This window comes from Eurosta solidaginis, chromosome 1 (assembly GCF_040869045.1).
Source record: "Eurosta solidaginis isolate ZX-2024a chromosome 1, ASM4086904v1, whole genome shotgun sequence".
NCBI classification, from domain to species: Eukaryota; Metazoa; Arthropoda; class Insecta; order Diptera; family Tephritidae; genus Eurosta; species Eurosta solidaginis.
Genome location: NC_090319.1, coordinates 56,409,459 through 56,431,713, shown reverse-complemented (window position 1 = coordinate 56,431,713; position 22,255 = coordinate 56,409,459). Strand labels below are relative to the sequence as shown.

The window sequence follows — 22,255 nt, the reverse complement described above, 5'->3', positions numbered from 1 at the left end:
ATATTCCATTGAAGAATTTTATAAATACATACTGTTACGAATATTAGCAAAAATAAGGGGTGCTGCCATCTCTAAGCCGATGCTAAGCAGTGACGTGAATTCACATCCATAGATCAATGATTATTTATCTACACAAACGAAACAATAATTGCGTCTACACATATGTACCATGTACGTATACGAGCAGCGGAGAATCAATGGACAAACACATGCATACATCTGAGATACTCCTGAAAGTATGCAATGAGAGAAGCTAAAATCGTGCAATTGTAGTTACAGCTGAGAAGTTTGAGAGCTGATGGACTAGTAGATTCTGGAAGCGCCTAGAAGATGCGAACGTTGAAATCAAAGAGTATAAAAGGCAACAAGTGTAGAGGCGCTGGAATTCAGTTTGATTTGAGCTGTCAAGCAGTTTCGATTAAGACGCTATCTAGCGAGCAAGAGCAGTATTATTTTGAAAGTCAGTTTCATTTGAGCTATCAATCAGTTTGGTTATTAAGTAAGCTATTCGTTGCACAGTTTGAGTGTTATTGTGAAGTACTTTAATAAAGGTCATTTTGCATTATTACATATTGGAGTTATTTATTCAACAGTTTAGTGATTCGAACTTAGCAGAGGGTTGCAAGTAAATTCGTTACAATACATTCACTGTTATCCCTGGTGTTTGACAGGGTTGTTAAAAACAAGGTAGCAGAAACGAATGCATTTTTTAAGAGATAGCTCGGCAAACGATATTTTTTCGTGAGCAATTCTTAAGCGTTTTTGAATATATGAACTTTTCATTTTTCTTTCGAAGTGGATTCGAAGCCAAATTTTTTTAAATAATTCTGAATAAAATTGACTTCATACCTTTGACCCTATGAACATTTTTCCCAGATTTGTAATTCGAATATGTTAAGAAGGATTTCGGGAAAAGTGTCCACCCTAATGTGCATACATACATATCTACTGATCACGTATAATACCATTGTGAGCTTAATCCTTGCCAGTACCCAATAAACAAAAGCAAAAAATGTTACAAGATAAGAAAGACTAGAATATTGAGGCAAACATTAGTTAAAACTATAATGTGAGGTTGATTGAGGCTTGGAAGGTACTTCGCATAATCCCACCAACGCAGAAGGTCAGCACACTACATCATCCAAAGAAAGAAGAAATCGGAAAAAATATCGTCCCCAGAGCTTGGGAAAATATTCTGGGGCAAGGGGTAGTATTTATGTGCGTCTCAAGAAGCGAAGTCCTAAAGACAACAACCGTAATGCGCTAAAAGCAAGAGATTTAGAAAGGGAACTCCGGAACCTGAAGTTGGTGGCTGGAAAAAATTACGACAAAAGCGCAGTGATGGAGATGTTATAGGAGAAAAAACAGCTCATTGGTACTGCCAGTCTTATAAATAAATCTCAATACTATAAATCGGCGTGGACTCCTGACTCTTAAGGAGGGTTTTTTCAATGTAGTTTTGATCTAAAAATCAAGAGTCTCATCCTTAGAAAAGGTTTTTGGATTCAGTGTGCGCGTATGAAGTAAGGGTGCAAGTCTTACGATATTAAAGAAGAAAGTGGCTCCTTCATCTGAAGACAAATGACTTGAGGCTCATGATGTGTGCACTAACAGAGCACCGCTGTTTGGCGTAACATGCTTTTAAATTAGTCAGTATCAGCAGAGAGTTGTCAGATATCGAGGCAGCATATAAGCTGCTAACTAATTGGGTTTTCCATTTGGTCGACAAGCAAATTCTTTATTGACCGACGAGTTTAACCTAACCAAACATATAGTGAGATTACAAGTCTTGTTCATTCCTTCTTCATTTAGTAGATGCATCTGCTCTTTTAAGCAAATATGTATATGAAGCGAATGCGCTTCAATTCGTACTTTGACAATGTTTGCTCAGATATCCAACAAATTAGCTATTAGTTCCATGGGCTGTCCACGAAAATGCTCTCCAATTAGCAGTTTGTATAAGACGGACATTTTTTCTTTCACCCGAGACCCAGCGAGGTGCAAACAATGTTCTTGGCCCATCTGCTATAAAGGTCTACATAGATCAAATTTAGGCAAGGCGTAAGTTAACTTAATTAAGCTTCCACATGTTCCTCTAAGATATTCTTCAGAAATGGGGGTTTAGGGAGATTGTTTTCTCATAACAAACCCGAAAACACTTTTATTCTGCTTTGAGCGTTTGGTTTAGGTTGGGATGGTTCTGATGGAGTGTTATATGTCTCAGTTCTCTTCAATACGAAAACTGGCTGCTAAGTTGCTTTCAGATAAAATCATTGAAGTACCTCTATGTGTACTTATTTATTAGGCTCTGTCGTTATATAAATTACCCTCAAAAAAGTCTAAACGTAAGGAATTTAGGATGTTATTGAGAGCTTCACTACAATTCCAGGGTACATATGTTTGATAGAGTAGCTCTGTCTTAAGTATAGATACCTCTATGAGCCTTCTCCTGTGTGTTGCTATGATATCTTTCCAGTTAAGCTTTTTGTCTAGAACTACGCCCAAAAACGTTGCTTTTTGAAGCTTTGCACCACATGTTTGAGCTTTTTCGGCGCCATACACCACTAACCATTCAATGTGCCATTGTGTATAGCTTCTTCCAAAAATGAGTTAAGCATGCTTTTAAAGAGAAGTTCATCATGCTGCTGGTGACAGGTCGATCACGCCGATTACGGTGAGATAATTCGTTGTAGTTTCTGGACTAATAAAGTTGAAAGTGTCTCATATACTCTTTAAATCAAAGTCGTCTAAATAAATATGTAAATAAATGTAAGGCGCGAGAACCTCCGAAGAAATTTTAGGCCGAGCTTCGCTTCCAATTTGCGTCGTGCTCCTTTTAATTTTTCCTACAAATTGGCAGCACGGGACCTGGCATCTGCAAGGCCGATGAGTTTTCACTGAGAGCTTTACATGGCAGAAATACACTCGGAGTACTTGCAAAACACTTCTAATTGAAAAGGCTTGTTTCTAAAATTTTGATGTTGCTTTGCCCGGAGGGAGAACCCAGGATCTTCGGTGTGGTAGGCGGAGCACGCTAACATCACACAACGGCGGCCGCCACTCTGAAAGGCACGTTCTCTAGATCTCGATCTCGAAGTAAGTAAACTTTGGAATATGTTCGTTTCTAAAGCCCTGAACCATAAATGTTTGCTGGGTATGCATTGGCGGTCATGTTGCGATGACTCAGCTAATCAGTAATAAATCGAAGTACAAGAGGAAACCAAAGTTGTCCGAATATATGAAAACTACCATTCAAAACACGTCCACGACATTAAAGAAGAATAAAGAAAAAAGAACAACGAAAAGAGCTTTAGAATGCAAAAAGAGAGACTGTCTCCGATACAATATAACACCTTAGCACATGAACATAAAGTGAAGGGAATGCATACATGCAAATATAAAAACTTTACATACAAATGTATAGTTTTTTTTGTAAGTTGAGATAAACTTCCTCCAATTGTTTTCTGAGACCCTTCAGGGATATTTCCCAAGATGGGGTTTTTAAGAAGCCTTGGAGACTTATCTTAGCTTGTTGTTGTTGTTGTGTTAACAGTGGTTCGCCCCATTCAATGGGCACGACCACTCACAAATTTTCATCAAAGTCCTCTAACGGAAGTCCAAAGGCCGTTTCAACAGGGGCGGACCCTAGGCAGATTGATGTTAGACGCGTAGATTCCACCTTACAATTGAAAAGACGATTGATGTCATGTGGGGACACATCGCATGCAGGATATACACCACGTATGTCCAGGTTGATTTTGTATAAGCAAGAGTTTAACCTGTTACAGTATCCAGAACGAAGTTGGCCAGAGTGACTCATGTCTCCTTTGGTAGTGTGCTTTCTTCTGCAAGAATAGGATATTGAATATTAATAACAGGGTTCACCGGACGCGTCCTGGCAAAAGCTTTTACCGATTCTGTGTGGATTTAATGATTAATGTTGAGCTCTTTGGCCTCCCCATGTAGGTGGTGTTCGGAGGTCATAAGGATACATCCCATAGTTCTGATTGCAGCATTTTCCCTTATAACCCCTTATCTTAGCTTCCAAGTTCCTTGCAAAAGAAGGTGGTGGGATGACCTGATAACGTTCCTGCATAGAGGGTGTACTATCTTATAGTATTACTTTCGGAGCGTATGGAATCATATACAGCAAGGAAGCATTAACAGCAATAACACTTCCAAAAGCCCTATTCATCGCTACTACAATACATTATATAGAAAGTCGTTCTAATTGTGTGAAACTTCTGGAAGTTGAACTGGGGTCTATATATGGACCGTATAGTTAAACGGACTTACGTCACGCTATAGGCCAGCAAAATGATTACTATGGATAGATCTTAACCTATACATTATTGGCATTGTGAAAATTAGTGGACATAACCTGTTTGTTACAAGAGCTTGGAAGGGCTACCTACGTTGGGAGCACTAAGGTGCTTCGATCGTGTTCGACGAAAGCTTGATGAACTAAAAATAAAACATGTAACTTATTGAAAAGATTTTTATCAAAGAATTGACATTTTGGAGGTAACAAAAATGTTTCTGGTAGGAGTTCAGACAGGGTGTGCTTACATCGCACAGTGCACTAAACATCTTGCTGTTAGGAGTTCGGAGAGGACGTAGTATGGTGTAGAAAAAGATACACATTTGATTCATACACGGAGCAAAAATGACCTTCCGAGTGGAAGCGGAAATCTGTGTAACACTCTGAATTACTCCTTCATCTATGCGTCAGCCGGATACTCGTTTGACCATGATATGATGCGGTAGTGATAGTGCTTAAAATAGTTATACAAATACAAATTCCAAATTTAAATAATTGCCAAACCATTGCATGCAAAAATAGAGAAAAGTTGTTTAAAACAAAACACCAGTCATAAGTATCTAGGCAAGTAGTGGTTGCCAGATGAATGAAGATAGTAGGGGAATTTCATTAAATTACTAGAGTACCCGGTAGATTTTGTTCTACCCGAAAATTGGTTTGCATAGATTTCAAAAGTGAGTCCATTCACACTTCACTACCACTCCCACTGCCATTTCTACTACCAAACCCACTCCTAACTACACTCCCACTCCTAATGACACCCTGTTCCGAATTACACTCCCATTCTCACTTCCATTCCTAGTAACACTCCCACAACCACTCCATCTACCCTCTCTCATCTCAATTTCCTAACTGATATATGGACCCGCCGATTTTTATAAACCAGTACGAAACTATATGAAACTAACGCTGGTATAATTTTTAAAAACGCATTCATATTTATATATAAGATATAGATAGATAATTGAGACGTTTACCTGCCCGATAATATTGCCTTCTGTTTTTATCTACTTTCACAGTAAACAGAGGCATTTGCCCCATTGTAGCTTCTACAAAAAATGATGAATCTGCTTTCCTCTCCCTACTCCTCTCCCTCACTCTTTCTCTGCTTTTCTTTCTCTCCGTCTCCGATTCCCATTTCTTTCTCTTATATTCCTTTCTTTCTTTTTCAGCCCATGACTTTTTGTATAACACACCGTTCCCCTCGCACTTCTTCTTAACCCCGCCCTTGTTAAAATCCAAACCAGCACGTTCAATTTGATACCCATATTCTGAAAACACATTCTAGGACTACTTTAGTCCAGATTTTGGTCTATATCTCAGAAATGGATTAAAATATGGAACTAAAATCCTCTTCCAACCCATTTACGATCAGATTTTACATTAGATTTAATATAAAATATTAACCTACTCGAAAGACTGTCGGCCCCGGTCCACTTCCCGGAAAAAATGGTCCCAAATTTTGAGCTCGCCGAAGAGGAACCGCTGTACTAAATTTTAAGCAAATCACGCAAGAAATAAGTTTTTTGAACCGGTCGGCTACTGGCCAACTTCCTGGAAAGAAAACTTTATCGAGTATTAACTTGGCAAACAGATACCCCTGTCTCAAGGAGATACCCGAATCTCAAGCAAATAGCATCATTAATACGATTTTTAAGAATAGTTCAGCCCTGGTCCAATTTCCGGAAAGAAGACTTTCTCACACAATAAGTTAGTGAAGAAAGTAAGTACCCCTGTAACAAATTGCAAGCAATTCGTATCAGAAGTATTTTTTTTTAAATAGGTCGGCCTCTGTTCCAGTTCCCGATTAAAAAGGTTCTCAAATAATAATAACCTAGTCAGTGAAAAACAAGACCGAATTTCCAGCAAATCGCACCATAAATAAAATTTTTGGAATAGGTCTGCCACTGGTCCACATCCCGGAAAGAAAAGTTTCTCAAATATTAACTTGGTCAAAGAGGTACCCCTGTACCGAATTTCAAGCAAATCACACCATAAATATCTTTGCAAAATGCCGGTCCCTGGTCCTCTTCCCGACTAATAGCACCATAAATTGAATTTTTTAGAATTTGGTCGATCCCTGGTCCACTTCCCGGAGAAAAAAGTGTCTCAAATAATATCCCAGTCAAGGAGGTACCCCTGTACCAAATTTCAAGAGAATTGCGTCAAAAATTATTTTAAAGCCGCCTTCGATAGCACGAAAAGGAGCTGCCTATATGCCGTTATGTCTGAATACGCTTTCCCCGAAAAATGTGTATGGCTGTGCATAACACCATCAGCTAAGTCAGAATTGGGAAGGACCTCTCCGAGCCGTTCAAAACTAAACGAGGTTTCAGACAGGGTGACCACCTATCATGCGATTTCTTTATTTTGATGCTGGAGAAGATAATATAAGCTGCAGAACTGAAATAGAATCGGAAAAGATGGGTTTGATGGTGAATGAGGTAAAAACGAAGTACCTGCTGTCATCAAGCAATGAATCACGCATTTGCGCTTTGGCAACCACGCCACTTTTTGTACCCATAATTTCGAAAAAGTAATGGCTTCCTTTATTTCGGAATCAGCATTAACACAAACAACAACGTCGGTCTAGAAATCCAGCGAAGAATCAATCTTACCAACAAATGCTACTCGGAACTGAGTAGGCAATTCAAAAAGTTAAGCCCTCTTTCGGTAAACGAAGATCTTATCGTACCCGTCTTGCTATAATGTTCAGAACCATGGATCAGGTCATTTAACTGTTAAGCGCCACTTAAGTAAGTAATGACATGGAAAATTGAAGTTTGCTTTAGGGAATTTCGGGGAAATTAACTGGCATCTCGTTGGACCAGAAAAAAGTGAGCCAGTTAAAAAAACAGCAACAAAATGTAACAAATTTACTGGCGCTTAATATAAAATAGCAGGCCTTGCAAAAAAAAAATTCCGGTAAATAAAACAATAACAGTATATAATAAATAAACCAACTTACACACATACATGCATGTTCGTATGTATGTAAATATGTAACAAAATATTCAGTGTTTTTTATTTTATTTATTGTCTGCATATGCCAAAGTGATGTTGAAAGTCGTTTTGCCAGTTTGACAGCCAACAAATGAAGTTTAGCCGAGAGACAAACGGAGTCAAGTTAAATAGCCACTTTGTCAGCTAAATAGCTGAGCGCTAGAGAGCATGGGAGCGGCAACTTTGTATATTACATTTTTTTTTTGTTTCTTGTAAAACACGTTTTCTAACTTTGTTAAGATTATTAAGCAGTTCAGCTGTTCAGACGTACTTAATAAATTAGTTACAACTCATTATTATATGCAGATTATTTTAAGCCGGACCTACGTATTTTTTTTTTAATAAATTATTATCTCCACTTTTTCATTATTTGAAATTAGAATACCAAAAAATGTTTAGTAATCGCACCATATGGAGTGATATTGTCTTGAACCTCGTTTCGTTTCGAATGGCCAGGGTATAGGGTACAGCCTACCAAATCGAAGGTGGTAGGTACATATGTATCATCGGACAAGTAATGACAGGAAAATATTTGGCTTTATAAAGTTATTTGCAGTCAGCATAAACTCTGTAGACCTGCTTAACCCTCAAACCAGCAAACTTTAAATAATGATCGGAAACGGTTGGAAATTTTTTTCTTGCTTAATTAGGACATAACAAACTTAATTCCGTCAACAAAAAGTCAATATGTCGTTTCGTTTGTCTGTCAGGTGAGAAATAAGAAACAGTGCCTCCAGGCACTCTTGTCGGTTAGAGCAAACAAATTAACACTTACAATTTTTAGTAAGGAACAATTTTTTTATTGAAATAAGTTTTAATAAACAATGAATAATAACACAAATAGATTATTTCTTTGTATGATATTCCCCGAAACAATTTTTCGTGACGGAGCAGCATAAATGTAAATTACGTACTTCGCAGACACATTGAGTTTGGGAGTTTTTACAAAGTTTACACCATTTTTACCACCTTTTTTCTCAAGCCATTTCGGAAGATGTGTATTACCGTTGAAGCGAACATCACAAACAGGATATGCAGCTTTTCTGCCTACACTCAGAGAATCAGGTAAAGTAGTTGGTTGGCTTGTTGAAGATGGACGACCCGCCGAACGCTTTTGATTGTAGCTCACAAGAGCAGCAGCGATTTGTTCTCTGAATTCAGGCAGCTGTAAAATCTTTTCTCCTTCGTCAGAAATATTACTGGAGTCATTTAACTTCTCTATATTTATTCGCTTATAAAGAAGGTAAGCGTTCGTTGCAGCCATATCAATAAAATGATAAAAATGGCAAGCCATTACATCACGTGTCTTGGCTCTCACATGATATCGTCCCATCAAACCATCCATTAAGTCGACGCCTCCCACATGGCTGTTGTATTCCCTAATAATTGTGGGCAATCGACTTCAATGTTTTGCTTCTTCTTCCTGTCATATCGTTTGCTCATTCGGATTGCTTCGATCGAATGGCTCAACTCCTACATAAGTCGAAGCCAGCCTGACCGCTTTATTGTCCTTCCACAGAACAGTACTAATATCGATTCCATATGCAGAGCCCACGTACTCTGTTGAAAACCCACGCTCTTCCTTTGCTATAGCACTGTTCGGTGGCAATTTGCAGTTTGGGATGCGATTCACTCGAATTGTGCCAAGACCAAATATGCCACGAGCTCGCAAATAAACCAACAGAGGCAACGACGTATAGAAATTGTCGAAGTAAATTATATGGTACATGAAGTCATTCACAGTTTGGGATAACCGAACTACAACATTTGCTGAGCTGCCTAGATCGGTACAATTTGGTAGAATAATATTGTCTCCTACGCTATTGTAGACTTCAAACCTATATGCGTAACCATACGAATCGCATAATACGAACAATTTGACACCCCACTTGTGGGGATTGTTTGGAATATATTGTCTTAGATGGTGTTTCATTTTCGTTGAGCACATTTGCTCATCGACATTAATCAAGAAAAGAAATAAAACCTGATAATTTCTGCGAGTTGACAAATAGCAGCAGCTTACCAAAGTCGACCATGTTTTGGGATTGAGTCGAAGCGTTCGTTGAGAAGATCCGAGAAATTACGTATCCGAAATAACGGGTCATAACTTGGTTGCCCTTTTTTTCCCCTTTCTTCCTCATCTCGGAATGATAAGAATCTTTTTATAGCTTCAAATCATTTCAATGGCATTGTTTTGCGAATGGGTTCGAAAGGGTTCTTTCCCCAATAGCTTTCTAAATTAGGGTATCGATATATTGACATATATAAATGAATTCCGATGTACTGTCATATTTCATCGGCATTCACATTGAATTTTGAGTTAATGTCCCCACTAAGAGGACACCGGTTAGTCTCCTGAACAATCATATTAATTATTTCTTTAGAAAAAAATAGAGAAATAATTGGCAGGGAGTTGAAAGCTCTTTTATGTTGTCAGGTAAACGTGTTCATCCACGGAATGCGACCTCATTTACATGAAGTTTAAGAGCTGTATTGCGCCACATCAACTTGCTAAACTCAGCGGAATCTTTGGAAATTGATTTAATGTCTGATAAAGTAAATATAAAGCAAGATCGCCATGAGCAAAGATGGGGGAGATATACTTACTTCCAACAAAACCACCATTGGTTGGCACTACGACTGGACCGGTGCCTTCGGGTCTTGGTAACGGCGAACGAGCTCTCTTTCCTTGAATTGGAGTTGACGTCAATGCCGTGTAGGTTGCTGTAATCGCATCTGTTGATGGAATGCCACCTTCATCGGCAGTAGCAGTATCTCTGACTGTAGATGTTGTAAGTGAGTAATTGGCTACCTCGTTGAAAAAATTTGCACTCGTATCCATACCTCGAAGGCATTGGATATCAAGTGTTCGTCCTCTGGACTTATTTCCTCTGGCTCGTGGTTCAGAGAACCAGAGTCTATTCCACTGTTTGAATCTTCTTCATCACTTGTCACTACCCATTCCATGATTTCATGGATTTCTTCGTCCGATAACTTCGAAAATTTTACACGCGACATCGTACAGCGGTTTAAAAAGAGTATATTTGTATTCACTTTATGAAAACAAGTTATGAAATAAAAGTAAAACCGACTATATAGAGAACTTTTTAATAAAATCAATGTGTAGAAAAGTTCGCGCTGAACGACAACAGTGCCCTTAGGCACCCTTTAGTTTTTGCACTGCCGGGCAGAAAATTCCACTTATTTTAAAACTTTAGATATTAAATCAGCAAGTTAATCAGCACAGCTTAAAGAAAAAAAATTATCAAGCTCCGCGCACTTCTCAAAAATAAAAAGTTTTGATATTGAAAATAATAAATTTCTTTATCCAAAAAAACGATCGTTTTCTCCACCTGTTCGGACAAAACTGAGTATAGAAGACAAACCGTCCACCCGATTTTTTTTTAATTTGAGAAAGAAATTTCACTAGAAATATGGGGGAGAGAGTTAAGTTCATTTTCTTAAGAAAAAATATTTTTTTCACACGGTAATCTTGATATTTGTGATGCATGCCCTGAGGCACTCTTACTGGTTAGAGGGTTAAGTAAGAGAACATTTCCCCTCAATCATATACAGGAAGGGAAATGACAAACACAATGCCCCCAGCGGGTTAGCGGGTCAGAATATACCCCCGGTAGGTGTGCCTGTCGTAAGAGTCGACTAAAATACCAGATTCAAGGGGTTGTGTAGCGCAACCATTTCAGGTTGCCAGCGCAATATATGGCTTCTCCAAACCCAATTGTCAACCTCACCTATCCGCAGCGAATCCTGTTTCACTAACAGACGAGGCTCTAGCGATCCCAAGCTCCTCATGGAACTTGGGGGTGGGGAGGGAGTTATGACCTGAAGGTTTAATTTGGCCATATAAATCGTTCCCGAGATTGTCGGGTTAGCACCTTAATGGTGTTGTGTTACCGGAGCGTACCGGATCTGTACCCCGCAAGGGACCCTCAACATCGAAAACACTCCCCAAGGCCTTCGGGGAGTGTCGTTATCGCTACAACAATAACAGCAACGAACTCAATACCCCAATACCAGATAACGAAATCTATGTAAGCCTACGGGTTAAGAGGATCTGAATACTCCTGTGGTAAGACAGACTCGCCGTAAGAGGCGAGTCCACAGACCCAAAATAGTATTGTAGTATACATAGGAGTATAGCACTCATACTCGGCAAAGAACTTACTAAACACTTTGACAGTGTTTTTGCAGTTAGAATAACAACGTTCAGACTATGATGAAGTAAGAATAGAAATATCCAGGCTAAAAAATAATAAAGAGCGGAAAACTAAACAGATGTGTTCTCACTGAGGAAGTTGTCATCATCATCATCATCATCATTTATTGCAAAAATAGTATTAGTACAATAAGATCTAGGATCTTTTACAGTACAACAAAAAGATAAATCGCAATGTAAAAAAGAACAAAAGTCATAACAGAGGGTTATGTAGGTTAAATAATCACATGAAACATAGAGAATTATCGTAATTTACGAGTATCTAAAATAAACAAATAATTAAATTCAATAACAAAACATTGTATACACTCATACATATTGATGGCGAAAACTCAAGAAGTATAATGGTTTCAACTAAAATGAGCATAAAGAACATTTTTAAAGTTGCTTTTATTTAGACTACTACGTACGGATACTGGAATAGAGTTACATAGGCGAATGGCATTGACAAAGAATAGCCGTCCAGATGTTAGATAGTTATAAGTTGGTACTATTAGGTCGTTGATTCGAGCAGACCTGGGGAATATTAGCTTATCATATAGGTAACTAGGCTCCTTATACATGATAAGTTGACAAAGGAAAATGCTGTTCCTAGCTTTCAGATATTCGAAGATTTTGCAGCCCAGTAGACGCGCTCTCCAGCTGGATATATGATCAAGTCTGGCTAAGCCGAATACATAACGTGTAACATGATTAAATGCTACATCAATTTTATGAGCAGACTGGGAGCTCAGTTTACTGTACACTAGCTCAGAGTAGCAAATGATCGGCATAATCAATTGAATTGCAAGTTTTCTTCTTACATTGACCGGAGTATAAATAGCAGACATTCGTAAGTTTCTTAAGATATAGTATACTTTCTTAACCACCGAATTTACATGATCATCACAGGACAACGTCGTGTTAATAACAAAACCAAGATTAGTCACTTTTGAAACGAGTTTGAGACATTTACTGGCAACGCGCAAGGGCGGAATACTTGAGAAACTTATTCGTTTTTTAGATATAGGCAACACGTATGATTTCTCACTGTTCATGCATAAGTCATTTTTCCTAGCCCATTCAAATATGGATGTTAAGTCATTATTCAATCTTGAGCATAAATCGTTTGTCCCCTCATGATTTCCCGACAAATATAGTTGGACATCATCAGCATATGCATGCATATGAGCATGCTGGCATGCATTAAATATGTCATTAATAAAAATACTGAAAAGTAGTGGACCCAAGATAGAGCCCTGGGGTACCCCTGCCAATCATGGCAGAAATACACTCGGAGTGTTTTCCAAAACACTGCCGAGCGGCAACAACCACATTGAGAGCACAAAAAAGCGGAAACTTCGCCACTGCCATGCAGTTACAGCGGCGACTTGGGGCAAAAAAAAATCCTTCCGTGGTATTTCAACTACTGAACAATGCAGGACCTGGCAAAAAAAATAAAGCAGGTAAAACCAACCAATATTCGGTCAATTCAACGAACATTTCTGTCAATTTTTGCACAAATTGTTGATTGAATTGACCGTTTTGACATTCAAATCAACAAAAAACAAATGCATCAATGGTGAATTATAGCTCTGTTAACTAAATTAGTAATGTATTGTTTTTTTTGTAAAGTATTACTATCACCAGAAGAATACTACTGAAAACTGTTAAAATAGCAGATTTCCGTAAACACTATAAGTGAAGTGACAGTGAAGGCTGTTGATATGAGAGAGGTTGCTGTGGCAGCATTGTCATAAGAACAAGTAGTGAGCGCCGTAAGCAAAAATGTTTCTTGAGAATGAAATTATAAATGGAATCAGTTCCTTTAAAATCAGTTTATTTAATTGAGAATCTGCCATTTTAACAGAATATTATAACTGTCACCCATGAAAACTGTTAAAATAACAGATTGTCGTCAAGGCTGGAATGACAGTGAGGGCGGTTGGTTTATTTAAAATGAAATGATCGATGCAATAAGTTCATTTGAAATTTGTTTGATTGATTGAGAATCTGTCGTTTTTACAGAATATTGTTAGCTTCTGTTCAAATAACTGAACAAATTTTCTTTTGACAAAAAACTTGATTGAATTCACCATAAAGCAATCAATGTGTCCTAAATGTCTGTTAAATCAAACTGAATGTCTGTAAATTCAACAACTAAAAATGCAATTTATTGAGTTTACCAACTTAAAGATAACGCATAATTTATAAGTTGTAATAAATGTTCAAATAACTGAACAAATTTTCTTTTGACAAAAAACTTGATTGAATTCACCATAAAGCAATCAATGTGTCCTAAATGTCTGTTAAATCAAACTGAATGTCTGTAAATTCAACAACTAAAAATGCAATTTATTGAGTTTACCAATTTAAAGATAACGCATAATTTATAAGTTGTAATAAATGTTTGAACTTACCGATTTCAGGCAAAAAATTATCCGCACTTAATTTATCAAAATCATTCCTTAATTGTTGAAAATTTATTAATTGCTTTGACCGCTATTTTGTTGTAGACGATTAGTTGAGTAATTACATTAGCCGCATTAAAATCCAGAAATTAGGTAATTTACAAATTTATGAAATTTAGAGCATGATGTCGTTTTCATTTTGTTATTTTTTTATTTTCGTGAGTAACTGTTTACTACTACTAGCATTTTTCTATTTAGGACAAAACTCATTTTTTCTTGGGAAATTTTTTTGTAATTATATTTTAAATTAAAAGAAATTTTAACTTTTTTGTTTTATATTTTCCAACAATTAACCTTTTTTAATTGCATTGCTATCATTCTTTCATAAATTAGAACCCACGTTTAATTTTTGCGATTTTTTTCTTCTTCTCATTCACTTCACTTCATTTAATTTTATTTGTTTGGCACTAATTTTGTTTTTATTGCTTGTGTCCCCATTTTAACGGTTAATGTAGTTACCAACAAAAATTAAGAAGGTCTATGGTATGCATTATCCGTGCAATTTTTCACATTTTCGCTTTATTGGTATTCTGATTTGAGATTGTTAAGAGAAAGATCATTTTAAGCCCGAAACACAACAAATGGTTTCGACTTGATACTACATATAGCCAATTTTTGAATCTCGATTGATTTATTTATTTTTTCGTCCGTTAGAACAAACCTCCGCCTATCAACAACTCAGCAAAAACAAATCCGTACGTCATGCGGATGCGCCCCTCGCGCCGGTGGGACGGGCTTTGGGGGGTATTAATTCGTTGGGTATTATTATAAAAAAAAAGAAACAGCAAAATACAGTGCGAGTAACCCCAGGTAACGGAAACTCACTGGACTGCATGAAGATACGCTGTCATAAGCTTTAATAATAATGGAAATCCGACTCAGCCGACACCGAAGCTCTTTCGCCCAGTTCAGGCAAAAGCTTTTCGTTTAAGCATGACTCCCAGCAGGTTAAGGGGCTTAGAATATTGTCGCGGTTGGCATGCTCCTCGCAAAATGCGACTAAAAACCACAGATACAGAAGGTTCGAAGTGGTCATATCGAATCATTACAGAGATTGTGGGGCTAGTAGCTTCGGTTGTTACTTTCCGGAACGTACAGCACCAATATCCGGCATAGGACCATCATCATCGATAACACTCTTCAAAAGCTTCGGGAAGTGTCTATAACTACAAAAAGAAGATGCTACTAGATGATTGCACCTCGTCATCCTCTATGCAGTACTCGTTAGTGCTCTTCAGTCTGCCAAGATGCATCGCGTGCACTTCCAATGTAAAGTGCCCAGATTTAACCCCAATCACGAAGGATAAATGAGCTTCAGTGAATCAACAGGGTTCGGCAGACCGATTGCCTGCTGAACTCCGAATTGCCTACAGCTTGCCACACCTAGTTTCACGAGATATTGTTAGGCACTCTCAACAGAATAGCAAAAAGGCAGTAAAGTGTAAAAAGTAAAATCGGCGAACGCTGACGATGTTGCGATCCCATTTTCAGGTCCATTCCCTTCCGTGATGAGTGAGATTATGGATATAACGTTGGCAAAAATAACTAGGTATGCAGAGAAATTAGGCCTTTGGCTAAATTCGGAGAAGACGGATCTTTTACTCTTCATGAAGAAGTACAAACCACCTTCGTTTGACGTACCAAAGCTAAACAGCCAGCAATTAGCCCTATCAAATGGTACCAAGTATCTGGGCTAATATGCTCCGTCTACCACACCGAAGATCTTGGTTTCACGCCCCGGTAAAATAACATCAAAATTTTAGAAAGAAGTTTTTTTCATTTTGAAGTCGGCAGAGATTTGGCAAGCACTCGCGAAGAGCATGTACGGAAAGCCGGCATAGTTTTCTACATCTGTAAGTAGACGAGCGGTAAAAAATGTGGTCTTAGGCCAAAGATGGTGCCATGGCTATATTAGGGAGTTTTGCGACCAATGCTAACGCATAGCTCTATTGTGTGGTGGGAAGCTCTTAGTGAGAACTAAAATCTCACCAAACTACAGAGTTCAGCGCAATGAGTGTGTTGCTGCGACCGGAGCCTGTAGATTATTATCCCCGCAAATTGCAATCCGAGGGCAGCGTAGTAGAAATGGTTAGAGAGGGGTACATTTGCAGCTAATAAAGGTATACAAATCTACACCGACAGACCCAAAATGGACTCAGGTGTGAAATATACGTTACATAAACTGCCGTCATACTGGTGTTGGTTTCGGGAGGAATTCTTCCTGATTTGGCAAACCTGTAAGGCACTGGAGGTCTTGAACATAACTGGAAACTGCAAAAGTTTTAATATCCGATTCGGCATAGCTTAATGTAGTTGCAAACACTCCAAAAAGAAGAGTGAACACAACCCCACTCTTACAATTATCAATTGTCCACAAACGATGGGCATCTGCTTAGCCAAAATTTAGTCAACCATATTACTCAACCATGGTATATACCTTGGTCACAATTTAAGAATGTGATCAACCTATTCTTCGACCTTGCGCAGAAGAATCATTGAAAAGTGTATGCTTAGGTTAGAATAGGTAAAGAGGGGGGTTCAAGGGTTTGTGTAGCACAATATGTAGCTTCTCCAACCCAATTGTCAACCTCACCTTCGAGCGGCGAATCCCGTTTCACTAACAGGCGAGGCTCTGGTGACCCCAAGCTCCTCATGGAACTTGGGGGTGGGGAGGGAGGGATAGTCTGAAGGTTTAATGTGGTCATATAAATCGTTCCCGAGATGGTCGGGCTAGTACTATAATTGTGCTGTGTTACCGGAGCGTACAGGATTTGTATCCGGTAAAGCCTTCGGGGAGTAACCTTATCGCTACAACAAAAACAACAATAGGTAAAGAGGCCTTAACCTTGTGGGTGAACTAAGGGAAAACTTGATTGCCAACTTTCCAACAAAGGAGACCACATTAAAAAAAAATGTAAGGCGCGATAACCTCCGAAGAGATCTAAGGCCGAGCTTCTCTTCCAATTTGCGTCGTGCTCCTATTGATTTTCCCTACAAATCGGCCGGACGGGACCTACATGTTTTATGCCGACTCCGAACGGCATCTGCAAGGCAGATGAGTTTTCACTGAGCTTTTCATGGCAGAAATACATCTGGAGCGCTTGCCAAACACTGCCGAGGGGCGACCCCGCTTAGAAAAATTTTCTTCTAATTGAAAAACCTTATTTCTAAAATTTTGATGTTGCTTTGCCCGGGGTGTGAACCCAGGGCATACGGTGTGGCAGGCGGAGCACGCAACCATCACACCACGGTGGCCGCCAAGGAGACCACATTACTTCAAAGAAAATGCTTTATTGTCTACTTCGAAAGCTGAAGGAGATCGCATTACTTCGTAGCTTCGTTAAGTAAGCCTTATTGTCAACTTCCCAAAAAGTGAAATTGCCTCCCGTTAATGGTTTTTACGTGTATTTGAAGGAAAATCCACGTTACAACAAATTCAAGGTGAAGAACAACTAATTTTCAAGCTGGAAACTTTGTTTTTACTTTCTATCGTTTGACTTCAAAAAAAGTAATGATGGAAGCTTGAAACCCCAATCTAAATTTAACAATTTTGCCATGACCATATTTGCATAATTATCACGTTCACTTCAATACGACAGTGAATAAAATATTATGATAATATTTAGCAACAATGAGTACATACAAAATGTACACAAACACATGCATAAATTATAATAATAATAAAATTAAAAAAAAAAAAAAACAAGTAAGGAACGCTAAGTTCGGGTGTAACCGAACATTACGTACTCAGCTGAGACCTTTGGAGATAAAATAAGGGAAAATCACCATGTAGGAAAATTAACCTATGGTAACCCTGGAATGTGTTTGTATGACATGGTTATCAAATGGAAGGTATTAAAGAGTATTTTAAAAGGGAGTGGGCCATAGTTCTATAGGTGGACGCCTTTTCGAGAAATCGCCATAAAGGTGGACCAGGGGTGACTCAATAATGCGTTTGTACGATATGGGTATCACATTAAATGTATTACTGAGGGTTTTAAAAGGGAGTGGCCCTTAGTTGTATATGTGAAGGCGTTTTCGAGATATTGACCAAAATGTGGACCAGGGTGACCTAGAACGTCATCTGACGGGTACCGCTAACTTATTTATATATGTTATACCACGAACAGTATTCCTGCCAAGATTCCAAGGGCTTTTGATTTCGCCCTGCAGAACTTTTTCATTTTCTTCTACTTAATATGGTAGGTGTCACACCCATTTTACAAAGTTTTTTCCAAAGTTATATTTTACGTCAAAAAACCAATCACCATGTTTCATCCCTTTTTCATATTTGGTATAGAATTATGGAATTTTTTCATTTGTCGAAATTTTCGATATCGAAAAAGTGGGCGTGGTCATAGTCGGATTTCGCCCATTTTTAATACCAACATGAAGTGAGTTCAGATAAGTACGAGAACTAAGTTTAGTAAAGATATATCGATTTTTGCTCAAGTTATCGTGTTAACGGGCGAGCGGAAGGACAGACGGTCGACTGTGTATAAAAACTGGGTGTGGCTTTAATCGATTTCGCCCATTTTCACAGAAAACAGTTATCGTCATAGAAGCTATGCTCTTACCAAATCTCACAAGGATTGGTAAATTTTTGTTCGACTTATGGCATTAAAAGCATTATAGACAAATTAAATGAAAAAGAGCGGAGCCACGCCCATTTTGAAATTTTCTTTTATTTTTGTATTTTGTTGCACCATATCATTACTGGGGTTGAATGTTGACGTAATTTACTTATATACTGTAAAGATGTTCAATTTTTTGTTAAAATTTGACTTTAAAATTTTTTTTAAAGTGGGCGTGTTCGTCATCAGATTTTGCTAATTTTTATTTAGCACACATACAATAATAGGAGTAACGTTCCTGTCAAATTTCATATTGCTATCTTCGACGACTGCAAAATTACAGCTTGCAAAACTTTTGAATTACCTTCTTTTAAAAGTGGGCGGTGCCACGCCCATTGTCCAAAATTTTACTAATTTTCCACTCTGCGTCATAAGCTCAACCCACCTACCAAGTCTCGTTGCTTTATCCGTCTTTGGTAATGAAATTTCGATATCGAAAAAGTGGGCGTGGTTATAGGCCGATTTCGTTCATTTTAAATAGCGATCTGAGATGAGTGCACAGGAACTTACATACCAAATTTCATTAAGATACCTCAAAATTTACTCAAGTTATCGTGATTACAGACGGACGGACGGACGTACATACATGGCTAAATGAATTTCTTTTTTCGCCCAGATAATTTTGATATATAGAAGTCTATATCTATCTCGATTAAGCGCCAAATACACGACACGAACATTTCCGCGAACATTCCGCAATCTTGTTGGCAGCTTTGACCATACACCATACGAACTTTTGGCCGAACACTAGTTCTCTTTCAGACAGCGATGAATACGGACAACAATTGTGCTGCAGCAATATTGCTCGCTGTGGCAATTAAGCGTAAAAAAAATTTATACATTTCAATAAATTCACTCAGAAATTTTTTATTGTCCATTTTACTTTTCCGCGCACCTCTGTTCCGTTCAGAAATTACTACGATTATGAGCTATTTCGCCATACACGTACGAACAGTTCGCGCAAATGTTCGCCAAAAATTAAAATATTTTGATTTTTGGCGAACATTTGCGCGAACTGGCAAACACCTCCATACACGACAGAAAAGGTCGCAGAAACATGGCATAACAGGAATGTTCGCGGAAATGTTCGTGTCGTGTATTTGGCGCTTTAGTTTATGCCGTTACGGATTACCGTTATGCGAACAAAGTCAATATATTCTGTGAGCTCTGCTCAGCTGAGTATAATAATGTTAAGCAACAATGATTACATACAAAATGTGCACAAACACATGCACAAATTATAATTAATAATAAGTAATAATAAAAAACAATTAAAAATAAAATTTCTGGTAAATAGTAAAATAATGAGAATTGAATTATTATATGATTTCCCAAACATCATTTAACCCAAAATCGCGAGTTCACAAAAAAAAAAAAAACAAGAACACGTACAACAACAAATGAACAAACTATTCGATTTCTCAACACTTTTTTCACTTACAACTCTTAGCAAAATATTCAGTTTAGATCGCACGTAAAATTTCCCGCATTTTCACACTAAAGTGTGAACACATTTTTGTATTTGTATATTTTTTACATAGAAATGCATGTTACCTATTTTTTTTTTTTTTTTTTTTTTGAAAATTTATGCACTTTGTTTTCCTTTCAAAAATGAATGCCAAACACAACGCGCAATCGTCTACCATATGCCATATAAAAAACTTTTAGTTGCTAATACATATTTCTATTGTTTACTTGTTTACTTTTGTTGTAATATTTTGTTATTCGTTTCAATTTGGTTTCGAAAACTTTAAAAACTAGAAAACACACGCGCGCGCAACCGCATCGAAAAAAAAATAATAATAATAATAACCCAACCGCTCGACTCTATTGTCCACACTCGAATGATTCGATGTGGCTAACGTGGCTGATATCCAAAGCTGCAATATATGATAGCAGTTATAGTTGGTGGGCGGGAGCGCAAGAACACAAATTGGCGCTCACTTCACTCAGCAGTTTAGTGTTTTTGTTTCTGATAAAAACAGTGGCGTATTTAGGTTTTAAAAGGCCCATAGGATCTTTCAATGGCGCATGCACATTTTCAACATTTTATAAAATTTCATTCTAATTTCAATATTTTTTCCAAGTAGATCTAACATTGATTTCGTAAAATTCTCCTTTTTAAGCTTTGTTAATATTTTTTAAAACTATCAGGGCACGACTATTTGCAACCAAAACAATGTCAACTTAGAATAACTCTTAGACTGAGTAGGCAGATGAAAAGTAAAGTCAAATTTGCTTTTGGCGGTAGGGAAATGTATGAAATGTTTACACAATTGTCTTTAGGAGTAGATGCAACATGAAAAAGTTGTATTCAGAGCAGGTCTGCAGAGCAGATCGCTGCAATGCGGATGTTATGCCGCTTCATGAAATCAACTATATCCGTGATCTTCCCAGTTAACACATTACAGTTTACGTCGTCACTCTTGGGGTAAGTGACGGGTGACTCCGCCTGAGTTGAGGGTGGCAAGGATGCAAATGCTGTTGTGGCACTGGGACTGGACGTCCCTGGATAAGCATGGGGTTTGCGGTTTGGCATCATGGCACGATGAAACTCGCCGGGGGGTTGCCACCGCTGAGACCAAAACATCTAGGAAAGTGGCACCATCCAAGGCAGGAGCTGCATTGGGCAGATGTCGCAAACATATATATTCTGTGCTGGAAAACGGTGCAAAAGGTGGTAGATGCTAAGCGTCTGTTTCCCTGACCTCGAATATAGTGCCGGAAAGAGGGGGAGAAAAAGACGGGGCGGGGGCGAATTCTCGGCATTGCTACCGACTCTACTACGGAGATTGTGGTACCATGGGGCGCGTGCAGCAGCGGGTACTTGCTGTGGCTTGCTGAGCAGCGGGGCTGCTAGAAGGTAGTGGGCGTAAACAGCAAGGAGCCACAAAAGATTTATGAAAGTTACGAGGACGTCGGGTTTTGGGGTCGGTCTAGCCCAGAACAACCTCTCCGATGCAACCATCCCTTGCACGTGACACACTGACAAGAGTGTGACCATCCTAAAAAGATTATTTTCCGGCAAACGCAGCACACCTTCCCGAAGCAGGAGAATATGGTACAGTCCCGCTGCAAGGATCTGCTGGGAGGATGGCAATTTGTAGGACGCAACAAGTTTTTCAGAGTACTTCTAGTACTGCGAGCACATAGCTGTTTTCGATCACTTTTAAACCAAAAGAGATATAAAAAACGGCATATGTATGCAGAAATATGGGCTCTATATAGTGATAATAAAATATGCAATAAAAAAAAGTTAAAAAGAAGCACATAACTGTTTTCGTTGGCGCAGCGACGATATTGTCCTCGTATACTTCCACCTGAAGTAAGAATGTTGGCACACTATGAAGCTTGAGTCATAGTTGCTTTAGCAGAAAATGTGTAAAAATTAGAATTTACTTTCGTAATTTTATAAAGGCTGATTTTCATATGTTATCTTCGTAACGTTATTAGAAGTCACACGCCTGATTGCCAGATACTTTCCATAGTGACTTTGTCCAGCCAGACACTTTTTGTAACACAAAACTGTACTTCTTCCTAATACAAACCTAACATTTTTTCCCACTAAACTATTTTCAATTTTTTTTTTTAAGATTTTGAGTGTCATTTT

The 22,255-nt window shown here is 38.2% G+C and overlaps 1 protein-coding gene across 9 annotated transcripts in view; it reads right to left on the bottom strand.

Moving 5' to 3' along the window:
• Window positions 1-20,483, bottom strand: part of LOC137253794 (uncharacterized) — a 179,450-nt gene extending 158,967 nt beyond the window's left edge. For 2 of the 9 annotated variants that reach the window (XM_067791317.1, XM_067791326.1), the window contains exons 1-2: window positions 20,087-20,483; window positions 13,961-14,541 (exon numbers count right to left, since the gene is read on the bottom strand). The gene's annotated coding sequence lies outside the window, so the exon portion shown is untranslated. Of the gene's footprint in view, window positions 1-13,960; window positions 14,542-20,037 lie in introns of all 9 variants that reach the window. The other 7 variants (XM_067791268.1, XM_067791261.1, XM_067791292.1 and 4 more) reach the window with 7 other exon arrangements.
• Between the last annotated feature and the right edge of the window lie 1,772 nt (window positions 20,484-22,255).